This window comes from Felis catus, chromosome X (genome assembly GCF_018350175.1).
Source record: "Felis catus isolate Fca126 chromosome X, F.catus_Fca126_mat1.0, whole genome shotgun sequence".
NCBI classification, from domain to species: Eukaryota; Metazoa; Chordata; class Mammalia; order Carnivora; family Felidae; genus Felis; species Felis catus.
The window spans coordinates 53,471,121-53,495,250 of NC_058386.1; positions in this window are offsets into that span (position 1 = coordinate 53,471,121).

Consider the following 24,130-nt stretch of genomic DNA (forward strand, 5'->3'; position numbering starts at 1 on the left):
TTCTGCAAATAATATTCTCTGCCTGTCTTTCTCTTAACTCTAGTACTGCTGGACTGTGCAGCGTCCAGATGTTATTACCAGCATTTTTGGTCAGATGAAGTTAGGAGCCACAAGAATGCAGCTGTGTCTCAGTTCACTTGTCTAAGCAGGATGGAGAGGGTTCACTTCAGTCAATTCTCAATTTCTAAACAGGCACTTTGCTTGGAAGGGGCCAGAAGCTACTCTTAACTTTGGCTATAAATTAACTTTCTTAGTTTTGTGTAGCACAGAGACTCTTCATGCTCTGTACTGGCTTTGCTTCAGGGTCAATCAGCTTGTCCTATCTTTTTTTTCTGGAGCACCACTGGGCCATACGGCTTCCAGGTGTTCTGACCATCCCTTCAGATGGTGATGGGAGCCACAACCAGTGGGGTTATATCTCAGTTCCCTTGCATAGATGGGAAAGGGAGTGGTCACTCAGAGCAACTCTCAGTTTTCTGAACTTGGGACAGGCAAAGAGCTACCTTCAATCTGGCTATGAATTAATGCCTCCATTTATGAATAGCAGAGTAATTATCCACAACCTGCAGTGTCTTTGATCTGGTGATGATCAGCTCTGCACACCTACTTCTTGGCTTGATTATGGCTGGACTACACAGCTTCCAGCTATTCCCACCAGCCCTTCTGGTCAGATGTGCTTGGGAGACACTCTCCACAGCAGGTGGAACTGTAAGTCAGCTCATTTCTTAGGTGTGGGCAAACCATGCTGTAAGGCTGGGAAAACTTCTCATTTGAGGATCTGAATCAGGCAGATCTGCACCTTGCTATGTTTTCTCCTCAGTATGCCCCAACGTGATTTTGCAGATGAGGAAATCTGCTGGTTGTGATTACTACTTAGGCACTACAAGTATGAACTCACTTTCCTAAATCTATGTGCTGGTTGTTGCAAGCCCCTCCCTGCCCCTGCTTTTTGTGTCACAGTCAGATATCCAGTGTTTGAACCCCACAGATTTCCCTTCAATCCCTGTGGCATGAGATCAGAATAGGGGCTCCTACAAAGCAACCCACAATGCTGGAGGGTGCTAGTTGCCTGCCCCCCCTCCAGGTTTCTTTTTCCCACTGGCAGGACTGGAAGCTCAAGAGAAATTTCTCCACAGTGTCCCGCTGGCCCAAAGGATCAGCAATGTGGTCAACATGTAGCTGATTCTCTTACCTTATTCTTATTTTTAATGTTTATTTTTATTTTTGGGGAGAGAGAGAGAGAGAGAGCATGAGCAGGGGAGGGGCAGAGAGAGAGAGTGACACAGGGAATCTGAAGCAGACTCTGCGTTGTTAGTGCAGAGCAAGATGTGGGGCTCGAACCCACTAATTGTAAGATCATGACCTGAGCTGAAGTTAGGCAGTCAACCTATCAAGCCACCCAGGAGCCCCTGCTTCTCTTACATGTTAATGCAATGAGTGTTGATGCCTGTGATGCAAGGGGATGCTCCAGCCTCACCTCATGTTCTAGGATTGTCAGTAGTGTCTTGTTCTTTAACAGTTGTTAGCTCTTCTTATGAAGGGGAGCAAAGTCAGGACACCAATGTTGTCATCTTGGTGATGTCACTTTTTGTGGTCTTTACTTAAGTTGATCTGCCCCCCCCAAGTTCCCTGACCAAATGGTGCCACTGGATTTTCTCTGCAGATTATGTCCACCATATGTGCTCAGACATTGCTGGACTACACAGCTTCCAGATGCTCTGCCCAGATTTCCCTGGTCTGGGGGGCTGGCGATGAGAGTACACTCAGCAGTTGGATAGGCTATGATTCAGCTATCTTATCTGGGTGTGTGTGGTGAGGGCAAGTCACTGTCCAGGGTGGCAAGGCTTTCTGTTTGAGAACCCAAATTAGGTAGACCTGCACCTCACTGAGATCCCTGGTCAGACAACTCCACTTTCTTGACTCTGAAGATGAGAAAAACTGTTGGTTGAGACTACTACTTCGATTCTGCAGTTAGGAACTTGATCAGCTGAAATCTGAGCACTAGTTGTTGCAAACCCCTTCGCCTTTCTCTATCATAATCAAATTCCCAGAGTGGTAAAGCCCTGCAGATTCCCTTATAATCCCTGTGAGGTGAGACCAAAGTGAAGACTCCTCAAAAGTGATTCATAATACTGGGGGAGCTGTATGTCCACCCTGGACTCTCTTTTCCCACTGGAGGAACTGTAGGCTTAGGAGAGTCCTCTCCACTCTGGTGCTTCACTGGTCCAGGGGAGGTTCAATGCAGTCAGCATGTAATTGCTCCTCTTACCCTATTTATGTGGTGTATGTTGGACCTTGTGGTGCAGGGGTTGCCTCAGCCTCATCTCCATGTTGTAGGAATTCCTCAGTGATTTCTTACCATGAATAGTTGCTAGTTTTTTTCGTGTGTGTGTGTGTGTGCGTGTGTGTGTGTGTGTGTGTGTGTGTGTGTGTGTTGTGGAGGGGAAGTTGGGAATGGCTTACACCACCATCTTGGTGATGTCACTCTTTTTGTGTGATTATCTTATATATTTATTACCTTGCTGAACACTTTTACTATTTCTGTGTGTGTGTGTGTGTGTGTGTGTGTTAATGTGTGGATTTTTTATGTAGACAATGTTAGCCTCAAGTAAAAATGGGTTTATTTCTTCTCTTAAAATATGTATTAGTTTTACTTATTTTTCTTGCCTTATGCTGGATAGAATATCTGGTTCTATGTCGAATAAAAATAATGACAGCACATGTCCTTTCCTTGTTTCTGATCTTGGTCTTTCACCATTAAGTATGATGTTAGCTGTAGGCATTTTTAAAATGCTGTTTGTCCAGTTGAGACACTTGCTCTGAAAATTTTCTATTTCACTGAGATTGATTAAAATGGAAGTTAAACTTTGTTAAATGAGTTTTTAATATCAATTAGAATAACTGTATGATTTTTATGTTTAACCCATTGACATGGTGAATAACATTGATAGGTTTTCTAATGTTGAGCCAGTCTTGCATACACATTTTGTTATGGATCCCACTTGGTCATGCTTTAAAATTATTTTTATATATTGCTGGGTACTATTTGCTAATATTTTGACTCTTAAGAACATGAAAGAGATTGCTGTATAGTATCCTTCCCTTCTCTTCCTGTCCCTTCCCTTTTTCTTCCTTTCTTCTTTCCTTCCTTCCTTCTTTTCTTACTCTTTTTCTTGCTGTCACTTCAGCTCTCATCTTTTCCTTTCTTTTTGTACTGTTTTCATCTGGCTTGGCATCCAGGTGATACTAGGATATTAGGATACAGTGAGTTGATAATTGTCCTCTTCTTTCTTATATACAAAATAAATTTTATAAAATTTGTGTTAACTATTCTTTAAGCATTTGATAAAGTTCTTCAGTGAAATAATCTGAGTCTGGAGATTTGATTCAAGGATATTTTTTAAGGACAAATTCAGTTTCCTTAATGAGTATAGAACTTTTCAAGTCTTTAATTCATCTTGATTGAGTTTTTGTAGTTTGTATTTATCAGTAACTTGGTTCATTTAATCTGTTGTCAAATCTACACATGTAGATTTCCTTGTAGTATTCATTTACTATCATCTTTATGTCTGTAGGATTTGTAGAATTATCCCATTTTAATTATCATGCAGCTGGTTTATATCTTCTTTTAATCTTTGTCAGTCTTGCTAAAGGTATATATACAGTTTCATCAATTTTTGAGCAACCAGCTCTTATTTAATTGATTTTCTCTATTATTTTTTATTTTAAATTTTATTCAGTTTTGCCCTTACCCTTATGATTTCTGTCCTGCCTGTGTTTTTTTTTACTTTCTTCTACTTTCATAAAGTAAGGACTTAGCTTATTGACTTGAGACATTTCTTCTTTTCTAATGTTAGCATTGGTGCTATAAATTTATCTCTGAACATTGCCTCCAATATGTATTCCATATATTTTGATAAAAGTGATTTCATTTTCATTTATTTAAAGGTATTTTTAAATTTTTTAAATAACATCTTTATTGATATATAATTTAAATATGTAACACACCCATTTAAGGTATGCAATTATTTTTGGGACATTCATTGAGTTATGTGAATATCATGACAGTCAATCATACAACATTTTTATTACTGCAAAAAATGAATCCTGTACCCATTAACAGTCACTCTGCATTTACCCAAGCCCACAAGGCCTAAGCAACCACTATTCTACTTGCTATCTCTATAAATACTATGAACTCTCTATTCTGGACATTTCATGTAATGGAATTATACATTATTATGTGGTCCTTTGACATTTGTATTCTTTCACTTAGCATAATGTTTTCAAGACAGTCTCTTTAACAAATGGTGCTGGGAGAACTGGACAGCAACATGCAGAAGGATGAAACTAGACCACTGACACCATTCACAAAAGCAAACTCAAAATGGATAAAGGACCTGAATGTGAGACAGGAAACCATGAAAACCCTAGAGGAGAAAGCAGGAAAAGACCTCTCTGACCTCAGCCGTAGCAATTTCTTACTTGACACATCCCCAAAGGCAAGGGAATTAAAAGCAAAAATGAACTATTGGGACCTCATGAAGATAAAAACCTTCTGCACTGCAAAGGAAACAACAAAACTAAAAGGCAAACAACAGAATGGGAAAAGATATTTGCAAATAACATATCGGACAAAGGGCTAGTATCCAAAATCTATAAAGAGCTCACTAAACTCCACACCTGAAAAACAAATAATCCAGGGAAGAAATGGGCAGAAGACATGAATAGACACTTCTCTAAAGAAGACATCCACATGGCCAACAGGCACATGAAAAGATGTTCAACATCGCTCCTCATCAGGGAAATACAAGTCAAAACCACACTCAGATACCACCTCACACCAGTCAGAGTGGCTAAAATGAACAAATCAAGAGACTATAGATGCTGGAGAGGATGTAGAGAAACGGGAACCCTCTTGCACTATTGGTAGGAATGGAAACTGGTGCAGCCGCTCTGGAAAAGTGTGAAGGTTCCTCAAAAAATTAAAAATAGATCTATCCTATGACCCAGTAATAGCACTGCTAGAAATTTACCCAAGGGATACAGGACTACTGATGCATAGGGGCACTTGTACCCCAATGTTTATAGCAGCACTTTCAACAATAGCCAAATTATGGAAAGAGCCTAAATGTGCATCAACAGATGAATGGATAAAGAAATTGTGGTTTATATATACAATGGAATACTACTTGGCAATGAGAAAGAATGAAATCTGGCCTTTTTTAGCAACGTGGGTGGAAATGGAGAGTGTGATGCTAAGTGAAATAAGTCATACAGAGAAAGACAGGTACCATATGTTTTCACTTTTATGTGGATCCTGAGAAACTTAACAGAAGACCATGGGGTAGGGGAAGGAAAAAAAAGAGAGGTTAGAGAGGGAGGGAGCCAAAACATAAGAGACTCTTAAAAACTGAGAACAAACTGAGGGTTGATGGGGGTGGCAGGGAGGGGAGGGTGGGTGATGGGTATTGAGGAGGGCACCTGCTGGGATGAGCACTGGGTGTTGTATGAACACCAATCTGACAATAAATTTCATATTCAAAAAAATAAATAAAATGTAAAATCACCTCACACCTGTTAGAATGTTAAAATCAACAATACAAGAAACAACAGGTGTTGGCAAGAATGGGGAGAAAGGGGAAAACTTCTGCACTGTTGGTCGGAATGCAAACTCGTGCAGTTACTCTGGAAAGCATTGTGGAGGTTCTTCAAAAAGTTAAAAATAAAACTACCCTATGACCCTACAATTGCACTAATAGGTATTTCCCCAAAGAATACAAAAATACTAATTTAAAGGGATACATGTACCCCAATGTTTATAGCAGCATTATCTACAATAAGCAAACTATGGAAACAGCTTGTGTCCATCAAGTGATGAATATATGTACATATTCCCCAACACACAACACACACACACACACACACACACACACACACACACCCTGGAATATTACTCAGCTATAAAAAAGAATGAAATCTTGTCATTTTCAAAAAGTAGATGGAAGTATAGAGTACTATGCTAAGTGAAAATAAATCAATCAGAGAAAGACATATACCATATTATTTCACTCATATGTAGAATTTTAGAAACAAAACAATTATAGGGGAAAAATGAGCGAGAGAGGCAAATAAGCTATTTTTTAATGTTTATTTATTTTTGAGAAAGAGAGAAAGAGTATGAGCAGGGGAGGGGCAGAGAGAGAGATACACACAGAATCCAAAGTAGGCTCCAGGCTCTGAACTGGAAGCCCAGAGCCTGATGCAGGGTTTGAACTAACAAACTGTGAGATCATGACCTGAGCCACAGTCGGATGCTTAATGGAAGTCAGATGCTTAACCAACTGAGCCATCAGGCGCCCCTAAACAAACTCTTAACTACAGAGAACAAACTGATGGTTACCAGAGGGGAGCTGGGTGGGGGAGATGGGGTAAACAGGTGATGGGGATTTAGGAGGAAACTTGTGAATAACACTTAGTGTCATATGGAAGTGTTGAATCACTAAATTGTACACCTGAATCTAATATTACACTATGTTAACCAACTGGAATTTAAATAAAAACTTAAGAAAGAGAAGAATTCTACCATAACTAAAGACTTAGCATCTAAATTCCTAGTCCTTTTCACTAAGCCATGTTTCCTCTCTCATCTGTGTTTATTATTATTAATTATTAATTGTTATTTTGTTGTTATTAACTTTTTTGAGGTATAATTGACATTATATCATATTAGTTTTAAGTGTATACTGTAGTAATTTTACATTTGTATATATTGCAAAGTGCTCACCACCATAAGTCATTAATACCCGTCACCATACATATTTTTTCTTAATTTTTTTTCTTATGATGAAAATGTTCAAGTTCTATTTTCCTAGCTACTTCCAAATATGCAATACAATATTGTTAACCATACTGTAAATTATAGCCCCATGACTTATTCACTTTATTTTTGTTTACTATTGCTATTTTTAATTCAAATATAACTAACATACATGATTCTATATTTCAATGTATTAGGTGTACAATATAATGACACAGCAAATCGATAATCAAAGAAAAAAAAGATACAAAAAAGTCAGACTCCTAAATACAGAGAACGAACCGATAGTTACTAGAGGGCAGGTGTGTCAGGGGATGGGTAAAATAAAGGAGATTAGAGTTCACTTATATGGATGAGCACTGACAAATGTATAGAATTGTGAATCATTATATTTTTCCTTTTTATTTTTGAATGTCAATGGAAAACAACCTTACGTTGTGTTGTTTGTCTTAGGTTGTAAGTGATCAGAGGGAATTTATATTTGTACCAGGCTTGACATGGCACCAAGAAGAAGAAGGTATATAATCATTGTTGATATGATTTGACCACAGAGAAATGGAAAGGAAGAAAAAAATCAAAAGTTTACTTCCTTTTCAATATTAATTATCAGACAATTCATCAAAGTTAAAGTCATCATTGAGAATTTCAGCATTCCAGCTTTAGGTGTGGATTAAGGCTTGGAAATAATGTTAAATTCAGGGTTTACTATTGGCTCTATTTCATAATCCTTTCATTGAGTGTTTATGATGGTAAGCCTTAACTTTTTAGGTAAGGATATTAGATCCATTCTCAGGTGAGTGAGTCATCAAAGATCATAAGAATCCTAAACCTTTAAATAAAAGCCTTTATGCTTTCTTATCACAGTTTCATATCCACTATCTCATTTGGTCTTCAGAGATTGGCTGTGAGCCTAGTCTCCAGAGATTCTAATTGCTCACTCATCAGATGGGAATTTTAAGGCACTTGCTATTAAGTGAAAGTTCTGAGGTCATAAAAATAATCTAAAAAGTTAGTGTAGAAGCTGAGAATAATAAATCCAGGCCACAGAGCTTTCCACTATAGTTAGATATAATAGAAAAAAAAATTTAAAAAAACATAACTGTCTAAAATCTTAATTTCTAGGTGTTTATTAAATCCTCTGAATCAGTTTTTCTGAATGAGTTGGCTCATCCTGGGAAATTATTTCCCACATTGCTGCTGTGACAACTAGTGTCACTAACATTGTCAAAAAAATTAGTTATAATTTTGTAACAGATAAATTCATTTTTTAAGCTTTTATTTTAATTCCAGTTAGTTAACATGCAGTGTTATATTAGTTTCAGGTGTACAATATAGTGATTCAACAATTCCATACATCACTCACTGTTCACAACAAGTGCACTCTTTAATCACTGTAACCTATTTCACCCATCCACACACCCTCTTCTCCTATGCTAACCATCAGTTTGTTCTTTTTACCTAAGAGTCTCTTTCTTGATTTCTCTCTGTCTTCCTTTGCTTTATTCTTTTATTTCTCAAATTCCATATATGAGTGAAATAATATAGTATTTCTCTATCTCTGACTTGTTTTGCTTGCCAAAATACTCTCTAGCTCCATCCATATACTTGAAACTGGCAAGATTTCATTCTTTTTTATGGCTGAGTAATATTCCATTGTCTATCTATATACCACACCTTCTTTATCCATCCATCTATCAATTGACACTTGGGATGATTCCAGATATTGACTATTGTAAATAATGCTGCTATAAATATAGGAGTGCATATATCCCATTGAATTAGTGTTCTTGTATTCTTTGGGTAAATACCCAGTAGTGTGACTCCTGGCTCATAGGCTAGTTCTATTTCAACTCCTGAGGAACTTCCATACTGTTTTCCAGAGTGGCCTCACTAGTTTGCATTCCGACCAACAGTGCACAAATGTTCCCTTTTTTTCTACATCCTCACCAGCATCTGTTTGATTTTAATCATTCTGACAGATGTAAGGTGATATCTCATTGTGGTTTTGATTTTCATTTCCCTTAGGGTAAGTGATGATGAAATTTTTTTTTCATGTGTCTTTTGACAACCAATATGTCTTCTTTAGAGAAATGTCTGTTCATGTGTTCTGCTTAATTTTCAGTTGGATTATTTGTTTTGGGGGTATGACTTACATCAGTTCATTCTATATTTTGGACACTAAATTTTATCACACATGTCATTTTTAAATCTCTTTTCCCATTCCCTAGGTTGCTTTTTAGTTTTCTTGATATTTCCTTCATTGTACAGATTATTATTTTGATGAATTCCCAATAGTTTATTTTATTTTTATTTTGTATCTCTTGCCCCAGGAGACATATCTAGAAAAATGTTGCTATGGCTGAATGTCAAAGAGGTTACTGCCTGTGTTCTCTTCTAGAATTTTTATGGTTTCAAGTCTCACATTTAAGTCTTTAATACATTTTTAATTTATTTTTGTACATGGACTAATAAAGTGGTCCAGTTTCATACTTTTGCATGTTGCTGTCCAGTTTTCCCAACACCACATGTTAAAGAGACTGTCTGTTTTCCACTGGATGTTTGTCCTGCTTTGTTGAAGATTAATTGACTGTATAGTTGTGGGTTTATTTTCTGGGTTGTCTATTCTGTTCTATTGACCTATGAGTCTATTTTTGTGCCAGCACCATCCTATATTAATCACCACAGTTTTGTAATATAACTTGATGTCTGGAATTGTGATGTCTCCACCTTTGCTTTTCTTTCTCAAGATTGCTTTAGCTATTCAGAATATTTTGTGGTTCCATACAAATTTTAGAATTATTTTGTTCTTGTTCTGTGAAAAGTGCTAGTGTTGTTTTGATAGGGATTGCATTAAATGTGTAGATTATTTTGTATAGTGTAGAAACTTTAACAATATTTGTTCTCCCAACCCATGAGCATCGAATGTCTTTCTAATTTCTTTGTGTCCTCTGTCCTCTTCAATTTCTTTTATCAGTGTTTTATAGTTTTCAGAGTAGAGGTCTTTCACCTCTTTGATTAGGTTTATTTCTAGGTGTCTTATTATTTTGGTGCAATTGTAAATGGGATTAATTAATTTCTTTTTCTGCTGCTTCATTATTGGTGTATAGAAATGTAACAGAATTCTGTACATTGATTTTGTATCCTGTGACTTTACTGAATTCATTTATCAATTCTAGACATTTTTTTCCTGGAGTTTTTCAGGTTTTCTATATAGAGTATCATGTCATCTACAAAAAGTGAAAGTTTTACTTCTTCCTTATTGATTTGGGTGTCTTTTTATTTCTTTTTGTTGTCTGATTGCTCTGCCTAGCACTTCTAGTACTGTGGTGAATAACAATGGTGAGAATGAACATTCCTGTCTTGTTCCTGACCTCAAGAGAAAAGCTCTCAGTTTTACACATTAAAGTTGATGTTACCTGTGTTTTGCATATATGGCATTTATTATGTTCAGGTATGTTCCTTCTAAACCTACTTTCTTGAGGGTTTTTATCATAAATGGATGTTGTGACTTGTCTTATGCTCTTTCTGTGTCTATTGAAATGATCCTACATTTCTTATCATTTCTCTTATTGATGTTATGTATCATGTTGATTGATTTGTGAATATTGAATCACCCTGGAAACCCAGGAATAAATTCCACTTGATCCTAATGAATCATTTTTAATGAAGTTTTGGATTCAGGTTGCTAGCATTAAGGATTTTTGCGTCTATGTTCATCATGGATGTTGGCCTGTAGTCCTCTTTTTAGTGGTGTCTTTATCTTGTTTTGATATCAGGGTAATGCTGGCCTCATAGAATAAAATTGAAAATCTTTCTTCCTTTCTATTTTTAATATTTGGCAGAATTTTTTGTGAAGCCATCTGGTCCTGGATTTTGTTTTTAGGGAGATTTTGGATTACTTATTCTATTTCTTTGCTGTTTATTGGTTTGTTCAAATTTTTCTATTTCTTCTTGTTTCAGTTTTGGTAGTTTATATGTTTCTAGGAATTTATTATTTTATGTTGTCCAATTTGTCGGAACATCATCTTTCATAATATTCATTTATGGCTGTATTTCAATGGTATTGGTTGTTATGTCTCCTCTCTTAATTTTGATGTAATTTGAGTCTTCTCTCTCTCTCTCTCTATATATATATATGTATATATATATATATATATATACAATCAATTTTATTGATTTTTTTCAATGAACCAGCTACTGTTTCATTGATCTCTTCTATTGTTTTTGTAGTTTCTATATTGTTTATTTCTGCACTAATATTAATTAATTCATTCATTCTGCTGTTTTAGATTTCATTTGCTGTTTTCTTCCTCCTTTAGGTGCAAGCTTAGTTTGTTTATTTGAGTTTTTCTTGTTTCTGATGGTAGACCTGTATTGCTGTAAACTTCCATCTTGAAACCACTTTTACTTCATCCTAAAGGTTTGGACCATTGTATTTTCATTTTCCTTTTTTCCACATACTTTTGAATTTATTCTATGGTTTTCTGGTTGACCCATTCATTGTTTTGTAGCATGTTATTTAACCTCCTTTTATTTGTGGTTTTCCAGACTTTTTCTTATGGTTCTCTTCTAGTTTCATAGAATTGTGTTCAGAAAAGATTTATGATATGGTTTTGATCTTGTAGATTTTGTTGACGTTTGTTTTGTGAGCTAACAGGTGATTATTCTGGAGAATGTTCCATGTGTTCTTGAAAAGAATGTGTATTCTACTGTTTAGGATGGAATGTCCTGAATATATCTGTTAAATCCACCTGGTCCAGTGTGTCATTCAAAGACATTTTTTTCTTCTTTATTCTCTTTTTAGATGATGTATCCAGTGATGTAAGTGGGGTGTTAAAATCCCCTACTGATACTGTATTGTTGTCAATGAGTTCCTTTATATGTGTTATTAACTACTTTATGTATCTGGGTGCTTCTATATTGGTTGCATAAATATTTACCACTGTTATATCTACTTTTTGGATTGTCCCCTTTATTATTATATATTATACTCCTTGTCTCTTGTTACTCTTTATTTAAAGTCTATTTTTTTTCTGAAATAATGATTGCTACTCTTTTGACATCAATTTGCATGAGAGATATTTCTCAATCCCCTCACTTTTAATTTGCAGGTGTCTTTAGGTCTAAAATGAGTCCCTTGTAGGCAGCATCTAGGTGGGTCTTGTTTTTCAATCTTCTCTGTCACCTTATGTCTTTTGATTGGACCGTTTAGTCTATTTACATTAAGAGTAATTATTGATACATATGTATGTTTTTCATTTTATTATTTTGTGGTTGTTTCTGAAGATTATGTCTGATCCTTTCTCATTCTTCTCTTTCTTGTTTTCCTGTTTTTCTTTACTGACATATTTGGATTTAATTTTCTTTATTTGCATATTTATTAGTCATTGATGATATATGATTACCATTAGGTTTTATATACTCTAGTGTTCATATAGCAGTCTATATTAATCAGGAGAAAATAGAAACCTTGAACAGTCCCACAACCAGTGAAGAAATTGAATCAGTCATCAAAAATCTGCCAACAAATAAGAGTCCAGGAACAGATGGCTTCCCAGGGGATTTCTACCAGACGTTTAAAGCAGAGATAATACCTATCCTTCTCAGGCCATTCCAAGAAATAGAAAGGGAAAGAAAATTTCCAGACTCATTCTATGAAGCCAGCATTCCTTTGATTCCTAAACAAGACAGAGACCCAGTAATAAAATAGAACTACAGGCCAATATCCCTGAAGAATATGGATGCAAAATGCTCAATAAGATACTAGCAAATAGAATTCAACAGCATATAAAAAGAATTATTCACCATGAGCAAGTGGGATTCATTCCTGGGATGCAGGGCTGGTTCAACATTCCCAAATCCATCTACGTGATACATCACATTAATAAAAGAAAAGAACCATATAATCCTGTCAATCAATGCAGAAAATGCCTTTGACAAAATCCAGCACCTTTTCTTAAAAACCCTTGAGAAAGTCAGGATAGATGGAACATACTTAAAGATCATAAAAGTGATTTATGAAAAGCCCACAGCTAACATCATCCTCAGTGGGGAAAAACTGAGAGCTTTTTCCCTGAGATCAGGAACACGACAGGGATATACACTCTCACCACTGTTGTTTAACATAGTGTTGGAAGTTTTAACATCAGCAATCAGACAATAAAAGGAAATCAAAGGCATCAAAATTGGCAAAGATGAAGTCAAGCTTTCACTTTTTGCAGATGACATGATACTATAACATGGAAAATCCGATAGCCTCCACCAGAAGTCTGCTAGAACTGAGACATGAATTCAGCAAAGTCGCAGGACACAAAATCAATGTACAGAAATCAGTTGCATTCTTATACACTAACAATGAAGCAACAGAAAGACAAATAAAGAAACTGATCCCATTTACAATTGCACCAAGAAGCATAAAATACCTAGGAATAAATCTAACCAAAGATGTAAAAGATCTGTATGCTGAAAACTATAGAAAGCTTATGAAGGTAATTAAAGAAGATATAAAGGAATGGAAAGACATTCCCTGCTCATGGACTGGAAGAATAAATATTGTCAAAATGTCAATACTACCCAAAGCTATCTACACATTCAATGCAATCCCAATCAAAATGGCACCAGCATTCTTCTCAAAACTAGAACAAGCAATCCTAAAATTCATATGGAACCACAATAGGCTCCGAATAGCCTAAGTAATTTTGAAGAAAAAGACCAAAGCAGGTGGCATCACAATCCCAGACTTTAGCTTCTACTACAAAGCTGTAATCATCAAGACACCATGATATTGGCACAAAAACAGACACATAGACCAATGGAATAGAATACAAACCCCAGAACTAGACCCACAAATGTGTGGCCAACTAATCTTTGGCAATGCAGGAACAAACATCCAATGGAAAAGACAGTGTCTTTAACAAATGGTGCTGGGGAACTGGATAGCAACATACAGAAGGTTGAAACTAGACCACTGTCTGACACCATTCACAAAAATAAACTCAAAATGGATAAAGGACCTGAATATGAGACAGGAAACCATCAAAACCTTAGGGAAGAAAGCAGGAAAAGACCTCTCTGACCTCAGCCGTAGCAATCTCTTACTCGACACATCCCCAAGGCAAGGGAATTAAAAGCAAAAATGATGGGGCGCCTGGGTGGCGCAGTCGGTTAAGCGTCCGACTTCAGCCAGGTCACGATCTCGCGGTCCGTGAGTTCGAGCCCCGTGTCGGGCTCTGGGCTGATGGCTCGGAGCCTGGAGCCTGTTTCCGATTCTGTGTCTCCCTCTCTGTCTGCCCCTCCCCTGTTCATGCTCTGTCTCTCTCTGTCCCAAAAATAAATAAACGTTAAAAAAAATAAAATAAAAGCAAAAATGAACTACTGGGACCTTATGAAGATAAAAAGCTTCTGCACAGCAAAGGAAACAACCAACAAAACTAAAAAGCAACCAACGGAATGGGAAAAAATATTTGCAAATGACATATTGGACAAAGGGCTAGTATCCAAAATCTATAAAGAGCTCACCAAACTCCACACCCGAAAAACAAATAACCCAGTAAAGAAATGGGCAGAAAACATGAATAGACACTTCTCTAAAGAAGACATCTGGATGGCCAACAGGTACATGAAAAGATGCTCAACGTCGTTCCTCATCAGAGAAATACAAAGCAAAACCACACTCGGATATCACCTCACACCAGTCAGAGTGGCTAAAATGAACAAATCAGGAGACTATAGATGTGACGAGGATGCGGAGAAATGGGAACCCTCTTGCAGTGTTGGTGGGAATGCAAATTGGTGCAGCCGCTCTGGAAAGCAGTGTGGAGGTTCCTCAGAAAATTAAAAATAGACCTACCCTATGACCCAGCAATAGCACTGCTAGGAATTTACCCAAGAGATACAGGAGTACTGATGCATAGGGGTACTTGTTCCCCAATGTTTATAGAAGCACTCTCAACAATAGCCAAACTTTGGAAAGAGCCTAAATGTCCATCAACTGATGAATGGATAAAGAAATTGTGTTTTAAATACACAATGGAGTACTACATGGCAATGAGAAAGAATGAAATATGGCCCTTTGTAGCAACGTGGATGGAACTGGAGAGTGTGATGCTAAGTGAAATAAGCCATACAGAGAAAGACAGATACCATATGTTTTCACACTTAGGTGGATCCTGAGAAACTTAACAGAAACCCATGGGGGAGGGGAAGGAAAAAAAAAGGTTAGAGTGGGAGAGAGAGTCAAAACATAAGAGACTCCTAAAAAGTGAGAGCAAACTGAGGGTTGCTGGGGGTGGGAGGTAGGGGAGGGTGGGTGATGGGTATTGAAGAAGGCACCTTTTGGGGTGAGCACTGGGTGTTGTATGGAAACCAATTTGCCAATAAATTTCATACATTGGCAAAAAAAAAAAAGAAATTTCCTTGTCTGTTTCAATTCTCTCTGTGCATGCTATTAAATTTGATTTGAATTTCTCCTGGGAAAGGCAGACGAGATTCCTCCATGAATGTTGGTGTAGTTGTTGTAGATACTTTAATTGCTGGATATCACTTGCCTTGTACTCTGCTGCAGCCAAGAGATCCTTCGGAAATTTGGCAAAAACCCACAGAACCTATTTCAATTATTTTTAAAAAGAAAAATATGGTCTTAACAAATAAAAAGCAAATTGTGGAGGAGTTTAGGAAGGTAGCAGAGTAAGAGAACCCTGAGCTCACCCCATCCCAAATTTACTATTAGTTATCATCCACATCTAATAAATAAACCAGAGAGTGATTCAGAAACTGGCAGAAGAAATTCCACAATAAACATAGAAAAGAAGCTGAATATGAAAGGTTAGGAAGATAAAAAATGCAGAAGGAGGCTGCCTATAAGAGAGAGGGAGCTGCACACACAGAGAGGGCAGAGAAATGGGCCCTTATATCAGGAACTTCACATGGGAAAGCTTAATCCTCATATTTGGCTTTGAAAACCAGAGGTGATGGGCTATATGGATGATGGGCATTAAGGAGGACACTTGTTGGGATGAGCACTTGGTGTTATATGTAAATAATGAATCACTGGGTTCTGTACTGTATGTTAACTAGCTTTAATTTAAATAAATAAATTAAAGAAAAATAAATATGGAGCATAGATATTAAAAAAGAAAAATAAAGAAAAAAACAGAGGGGATGAATTTTTAAAACCAGTGGAGCTGGAGCATGGAGCTTTAAAAGTAGCTGACTCAGCAATGAGCCAACCTGGAGGGCAAGTCAGAGCTGACAGCAGCTTGCACAGAGACAATGTAAAAATTGTATTTTACACAATTCAGGGGAAAATTGGGGTCATATATGTTCATACTGATTTTGGAGGGTGTTGGGAGGCTTCTTTGAGAATGAGGGAACAGGTAGGTGCCATTATCTTTCCCCCAGTCACCAGCATAAACAGTCACCTGTGAGGTGTAGCCTCCAGCCAGGCCTCAGCCAAATTTTGTTAAAGCTTCATGCCTGCCTTATCCAGCCAACAAGTGCATAGCTTCCACCATACACCCTGCCAACCTGCAGCACAGAAACCAGCCACACACCCACAACCACCATCGTGCACCAGGCTCAGGAACACTCTGTGATCATTCTGTGCCATGCCAAACCTCATGTTCCCAGCTGGTCTGGCACATATATTATAGCCACTGCATCACTTCATGGGAAACTGAATAGAACTAGTGGCCCAATGCAAAATTTGCAAACACCACTACCCTGCTCCCAAGTACCAGGGCAAGCATGACCCCTCAGAGCTTGCTTGCCAGTGTCTTACTAAAACCATAGAGAACATGCATAGCCCACAACTGGAAAAGAGTCAGTGCAGATGACTGCACTAAAAGAAAAGTGACTCAGACACAATATCAAAACATAAACAACACACATTGAATACTCTACTGAAGTGTCAGGTTCTGGTAAACAGGGGACACTGCGTTGTAGGACACTCCAGGACCTCATCTTAGTTTCAAAAACAGAAGATATAGCTGACTTTCTTGACACACAAACAGACACAGAGAGGCAACAAAAATGAATAGAGATAGAAATTCATCCCCAAAAAAGAACAAAGCAAGGTCATGGCCAGAGATCTAAACAAAACAGATACAGGTAATACGCCTGATGGAGAATTTAAAGCAATGATCATAAGGATACTCATTGGACTTGAGAAAAGAGTGGAAGGCATGAGATCCTTAACACAGAGATAAGGAATAACATAGCAGAGATAAAAGACTCAATAAATGAAATGAGAAAATGCTTGATGGAATGAATAGAAGGATGGGAGGATCAGAGGAATAAATTAGTGACCTACAAGGCAGAGTCATGAAAAGTAATCAAGCAGAAAAGAAGAGAGGAAAAGGAATTACTCAAAATAAGAATAGACTTAGAGAACTCAGTGACTCCATCAAACATAATGACATTCATATTATAAAAGTCCCAGAGGAAGATGAGAGAGAAAAGGGGTCTCTTTATTTTATTTTAAGGGGTTATTTTAAAATTTATTTAAAAAAGAATATCTGAAAACTTACATTATTTGGGGGAGGGAAACATATCCAGATCCAGGAGGCACAAAGAACTCCCATCAAAATCAATAAAAGCAGATCCACACCAAGACATATTGTAATTAAATTGACGAAATACAATGATAAAAATTCTTAAAATCAGCTGGACAAAAGTAGTAATTAACTTACAAAGGCTAGCAGGAGAATTTTCAACAGAAACTGTGCAAACCAGGCAAGGGTGGCATGATTTATTCTAAGTGCTGAATAAGAAAAATCTATAGCCAAGATACTCTATTCAGCAAGGCTATCATTCAGAAGTGAAAGAACAATAATGAATTTCCTAGACAAACAAAAACTAAAGGAGTTTATGACCATTAACCAGCCCTGCAAGATATACTAAAGGGGGGTCTTTCACTGGAAGGAGTGACAAAAATAACAGACATAAAGGTAAGAAACACAAAAACAGTAAAAATGAACATTCTGTAAAAAGAATCAGTCAAGGAAATAAAAAAATATATATAAAATATAATAACATACCTAAAGCATGGGGAAGAGAGAAGAAAACAATGGGTTCAAACTTAAACCAACATCAACTTAAATAGACTATTTCCAGTAGAGGTTATATACAAACCTAATGGGAACCATAGATGAGAAAACAACTAATAAATATACAAAGAAGAAAAAGGAATCCAAATATATCACTAAAGAAAAGCAGCAAAACATGAAAGAGAGAAATACAAGAAAGGATCAGAGAAAAATCTTCAGAAATACCACAAAACAAGTAATAGAATGACAACAAATACATATCTATCAATAACTACTCTGAATGTAAATTGACTAACTTCTCCAATCAAGAGTTATAGGGTGACAAAATAGTTTAAAACAATCTATGTGCAACCAGGAAAAGCCTCATTTTAGACCTAAAGACACCTGAAGGTTAAAAGTGAGGTGATGGAGAAATATGTCTCATGTAAATTGTTGTGAAAATAAAGCCTGAATAGCAATACTTCAGGAAAACTAGATTTTAAAACAAAGACTGTATCAATGTCCCTGGGTAACTCAGTCAGTTAAGCTGCCAACTTCGACTCAGGTCATGATCTCACAGTTTGTGAGTTGGAGCCCGTATCAGGGTCTGTGCTGACAGCTCAAAGCCTGGATCCTGTTTCAGATTCTGTGTCTCCCTCTCTCTCTGTCCCTCCCCCGCTTATGTTCTGTCTCTCTCTTGCAAAAATGAATAAACATTAACAAAAAAATTAAAAAAAACCAAATACTGTAACAAGAGGCAAAGAAGGGCACTATATAATAATAAAGGGGAAAAATAAAGAAGACAATATTACAATTATAAACCTTAGGCAACCAACATGCGATCATCCTAATACATAAAACAGTTAATAAGAAACATAAAGGAACTAAAAAATAATAATATATTAATACTAGAGAACTTTGATGCCCCACTTACATCAATGGACAGATCATCTAAACAGAGAATCAACAAAGAAACAATAGCTTTGGATGACACACAAGAACACACTGATTTAAGAGTTATATTAACAAATTCCACCTGGGGCGCCTGGGTGGCACAGTCGGTTAAGCGTCCGACTTCAGCCAGGTCACGATCTCACGGTCCGTGAGTTCGAGCCCCGCGTCAAGCTCTGGGCGGATGGCTCGGAGCCTGGAGCCTGTTTCCGATTCTGCGTCTCCCTCTCTCTCTGCCCCTCCCCCGTTCATGCTCTGTCTCTCTCTGTCCCAAAAATAAATAAAAAAAAAAAACGTTGAAAAAAAAGAAAAAAAAATTCCACCTAAAACAGAAAAATACACATTCTTTTCAAAAGGGTATGGAAAATTCTCCAGAATGGATCACATACCAATCCGAAAAACAAATGTAAACAGACTCAAAAAAGATCAAAATCCTACCATGCATTTCTTTTGACCAAAAAGTGATGAAACTAAAACTCAACCACAAGAAAAAATCTGGAAAGATTACAAATACATGATAGGTTAAATAGCATGCTATCAAACAATGAATGGGACAACCAGCAAATAAAACAAGCAAACAAACAAAATACTTGGGAACAAGTTAAAAGGAAAACACAATTATCCAAAACCTCTAAGATACAGGAAAAGTGGAGATGGCAGTTTACAGCAATAGAGGCCTACCTCAAAAGCAAGAAAAGTCTCAAATACACAATCTAATCTTACACATACAAGAGCTAGAAAAAACAACAAACAAAACCTAAAACAACATAAGAAAAAAAATATTGAAGATTACAGAAGAAATATATGATATAGAAACTAGAAAAACAATAAAGAAGATCAATGAAACCAGGATCTGGTTTGTTCAAAAAATAATATAATTGATGAACTGTACCAAAGCTTATCAAGAAAAAAAGAGAAAACTTGAAATAAATAAAATCACAATGAGAGAGAAGAAATAACAACCAACACCATGGAAATACAAACAATTATAGGAGAATATTGTGAAAAACTATGTGCCAACTAAATGGACAACTTGGAAAAAATGGATAAATTCCTAGAATCATAAAAACTACCCAAACTAAAACAGGAAAAATAGAAACTTGAAGAGACCAATAACCATCAAAGAAATTGAATTAATAATCAAAAACTCCCAAAGAAGAAAAGTCCAAGACTAGATGGCTTCACAGGCAAATTCTATCATTTATTAGAAGAAATATTGCCTATTCTTCTCAAACTATTCCAAAAAGGAGAAAAGAAAGGAATAATTTCTTTTTTTTCTTTTTTTAATGAAATTTATTGTCAAATTGGTTTCCATACAACACCCAGTGCTCATCCCAAAAAATGCCCTCTTCAATACCCATCACCCACCCTCCCCTACCTCCCACCCCCCATCAACCCTCAGTGTTCTCAGTTTTTAAGAGTCCCTTATGCTTTGGCTCTCTCCCACTCTAACCTCTTTTTTTTTTCCTCCCCCTCCCTCATGGGTTTCTGTTAAGTTTCTCAGGATCCACATAAGAGTGAAAACATATGGTATCTGTCTTTCTCTGTATGGCTTATTTCACTTAGCATCACACTCCTCCAGTTCCATCCATGTGGCTACAAAGGGCCATATTTTGTTCTTTCTCATTGCCACGTAGTACTCCATTGTGTATTTAAACCACAATTTCTTTATCCATTCATCAGTTGATGGACATTTAGGCTCTTTCCATAATTTGGTTATTGTTGAGAGTGCTGCTATAAGCATTGGGGTACAAGTGCCCCTATGCATCAGTACTCCTGTATCAGAAAGGAAGAATTTCAAATTCATTCTATGAAGCCAACATTACCTTGATACCAAAATAAGAAAAGACCCCACTAAAAAAGAGAAATGTATATCCTGATGAACATGGATGCAAAAATTCTCAACAAAATATTAGTAAGCTGAATCCAAAAATGCATTTTCAAATAATTCACCATTATCAAGCAGGGTTGATTCCTGAATTGCTAATGTGGTTTAATATTAATAAAGTAATCAATATGATAAATCACATAAATAAGAGAAAGGATAAGAACTAACATGATTATTTCAATGGATGCAGAAAAAGCATTTGAATAAGTACAACATCCATTCATGATAGAAACTCTCAAGAAAGTAGGCTTACAGGGAATGTACCTCAATATAATAAAGGCCACTTGTCAAAAATCCACAGCTATCATCATTCTCAATATGAAAAACATCTCAGCTTTTCCCCTACAGTCAGGAACAAGACAAAGATATCCACTCTCACCACTATTATTCAATACAGTATTTTAAATCCTAATTATAGTAGACAGACAAGAAAAATAATCAGTAAGGAAGAAGTAAAACTTCCACTATTTCTATAGTATATAAAGAAAGCCTGAAAGATTCCATCAAAAAACTGCTAGAACTGACAAAGGAATTCAGTTAAATTTGCAGGATACAAAATTAATGTACATAAATCTGTCAAATCTCTATACACCAATAATGAAACAGCAGAAAATGCATTCACAATTGCTCTAAAAATAATAAAATACCTAGGAATACACTTAAACAAAGAGATGAAAGACTTTTACTCTGAAAACTCTAAAACCTTGATGAAAGAAATTGAAGATGACTTAAACAAATGGAAAGATATTTCATGCTCATGAATTGAGAGAACTACCATTTTTTTCAAATGTCTATAGTACCCAAATCAATCTTCAGAGTTGATGCAATACCTATCAAAACACCAATAGCATTTTTCACAGAATTGAAACGAAAATTTCTAAAATTTGTATGAGATGACCCAGAATAGACAAAGCAATCTTGAAAAAGAAAAACAAATTGGGAGGTATGACAATTCTAGAGTTCAAGTTATATTGCAAAGTTCTAGTAATAAAAACAGTATAGTACTGGCACTAAAATCGACACATAGATCAATGGACAAGAAAAAGTCTTGAAATAGATCTACAGTTATATGGTCAGTTAATCTTCAACAAATGAGGCTAGAATATGTAATTGGAAAAACGACAGTGTCTTCAAAAGATGGTGTTGGGAAAACTGGGCAGTAATTACAAGATAATGAAACGGGACCTTTTCTTACAACATACACAAAAATACATTCCATATTTAGTAAAGACCCAAATGTGAGACCTGAAGCCATAAAAATCCTAGAGGAGAACACAAGCAGAAATTTCTTTGACACCTATAGCAACATGTTTCTAGAGACGTCTACTGAGCTTAGGGAGACACACAAACAAACAAACAAACAAATAAAAACTATTAAGACTACATCAAAATAAAAAGCTGTACAGATTTAGAGAGGAATACAGTGGTAAAGTAGGAAATCCCTACACTCATTTTGTCCCATGAAGACAACTATATAACTATAAAATCATCCTAAATACCCCAGAAATCAACCTAAAGACTGACAGAAGAAACTCCACAAGTGAAGGGAGAGAAGAGGCCACATCAAAGAAGGTAAGAAGTGCAGAGACATGGTATATAGGAGAAAAGGATCTCATATGCTGTGGAGGGGAGGGAGCCATGTTCTCAGAAAAGGGCAAGAAATAAAGAAGCACATGGGGACACACAAAGAGAATGTTTCTTCAAAGACACTAGCTTGAAAAATGAAATGGGCTGAATGTTGTGGGTTCTTGTACCACCAGGCTTACAGCCTGGAGATTTGAAAGTCAATGGGCTTGGCTGGGATAAAGCCCAGAAGGCACTGTGCTGTTCATGGAGAGAAGGCAGGTAAACAACCTAGGTGCAGGCAGCATTAAAACAGTGATCTGTAGAAGACCTAGAGCACACAGTGGGGAGATTATTTTCTCTTCTTCAAGAACACCCTTAAGATGCAATTTTCAAGGAGATACCCCTCCAAGAACAAAATAGCTGACTGTGTCATTTCCCTCCCATACTCCATAGCAGAACACAGAGCCACCTAGGAAAACAACAAGGCTGACAGTGGCTAACTCGCTTACAGAAAGCACCATCCCTTCTCCTTGAGGTGCAAACACACAACTCAGTAAAGCTTATCTCAGTCCCAGCATGGCAGGCTCTTTTCCTAGATGACCAGCGCAAGCCCCTGCCTACACCATCTCACCCAGAGAGTTCTGCAGCGGTTCAGTTCCAGTGGAAGTCATGTCAAGTTTCTGTTCATAAGAAGACCAGCGTGCACCAAGTTATAACTCACCACATTCAGGCCAGGGATCAAACACTGCCCACAGCAGGTAAGGAAAGCCTCTGCTTCAGGACTGGCCTGAAGGATAGAGCAGCCAGAACACAACAACAGAGTGCGTGCAGCACACACCAGAGACACTCCCTGAAGCACCAGGGTCAGGACAAAACATGACTTCTTATTCTTAGGGCCATTACTTTTAGCAGCAGAAAACATAACTGACTTTTCTAACACAGAAAAGAAGGCAGAGATTGAGACTAAATGTGAAGATGAGGGAATTGATCCCAAATGAAAGAACAAGATAAGGTCATGTCCAGAGATCTTAGTTACATGGATTTAAGTAATATGCCCAAGGCAGAATTTACATCAATAATCATGAGGGTATTCACTGGGTTTCAGAAAATAATAGAAGACATCACAGATCCTTATAAGAGAGATAAAAGAGTTAAAAAAAGAATCAATCAGAGATTAAGAATGCAATAAACAAGATTGGAAGCAGTCTTAAGACAACCAACAGCATTCTAGAAGAAGCAGAGGAACACATTAGTGATATGGTAGACAAAATAATGGAAAGAAATGAAGCTGAAAAAAAAGAAAGAAAAAACAAATACTCAAAATGAGCATAGATTTTGAGAACTCAGTGACTCCATCAAATGTAATAACATTTGCATCATAGGAGTCCCAGAAGAAGAACAGAGAGAAAAGGGGGAAGAATATTCATTTAAATAAATACTAGCTGAAACTTTCCTCAATCTGGGGGAAGAAACAGACATCCAGATCCAGGAGACAAGAAAATTCCTGTCAAAATCAACAAAATCAAGTCAAAACCAAGACATATTGTAGTTAAACTGACAAAATATAGTGAAAAAGAGAAGAATCTTAAAATCAGCAAGAAATAATTAGCCATTAACCTGCAAGAAAAATCTGATAAAACTACCTGGAGATTTCTCAACAGTATCTTGGCAAGCCAGAAGGAAATGGCATTATATATTGAAAGTGAGGAATGGAAAATGTCTGGAGCCAAAAATATTCTATCCAGCAAGTTTATCATTCAGAATAGAAGGAGAGATAAAGAGCTTCCCAGACAAGCAAAAACTAAAGTTAGTGACCAGTAAAAAGCCCTGCAAGTAATATTAAAGGGGACTCATTTAGTACAAAGGAGACAGCAAAGGTCT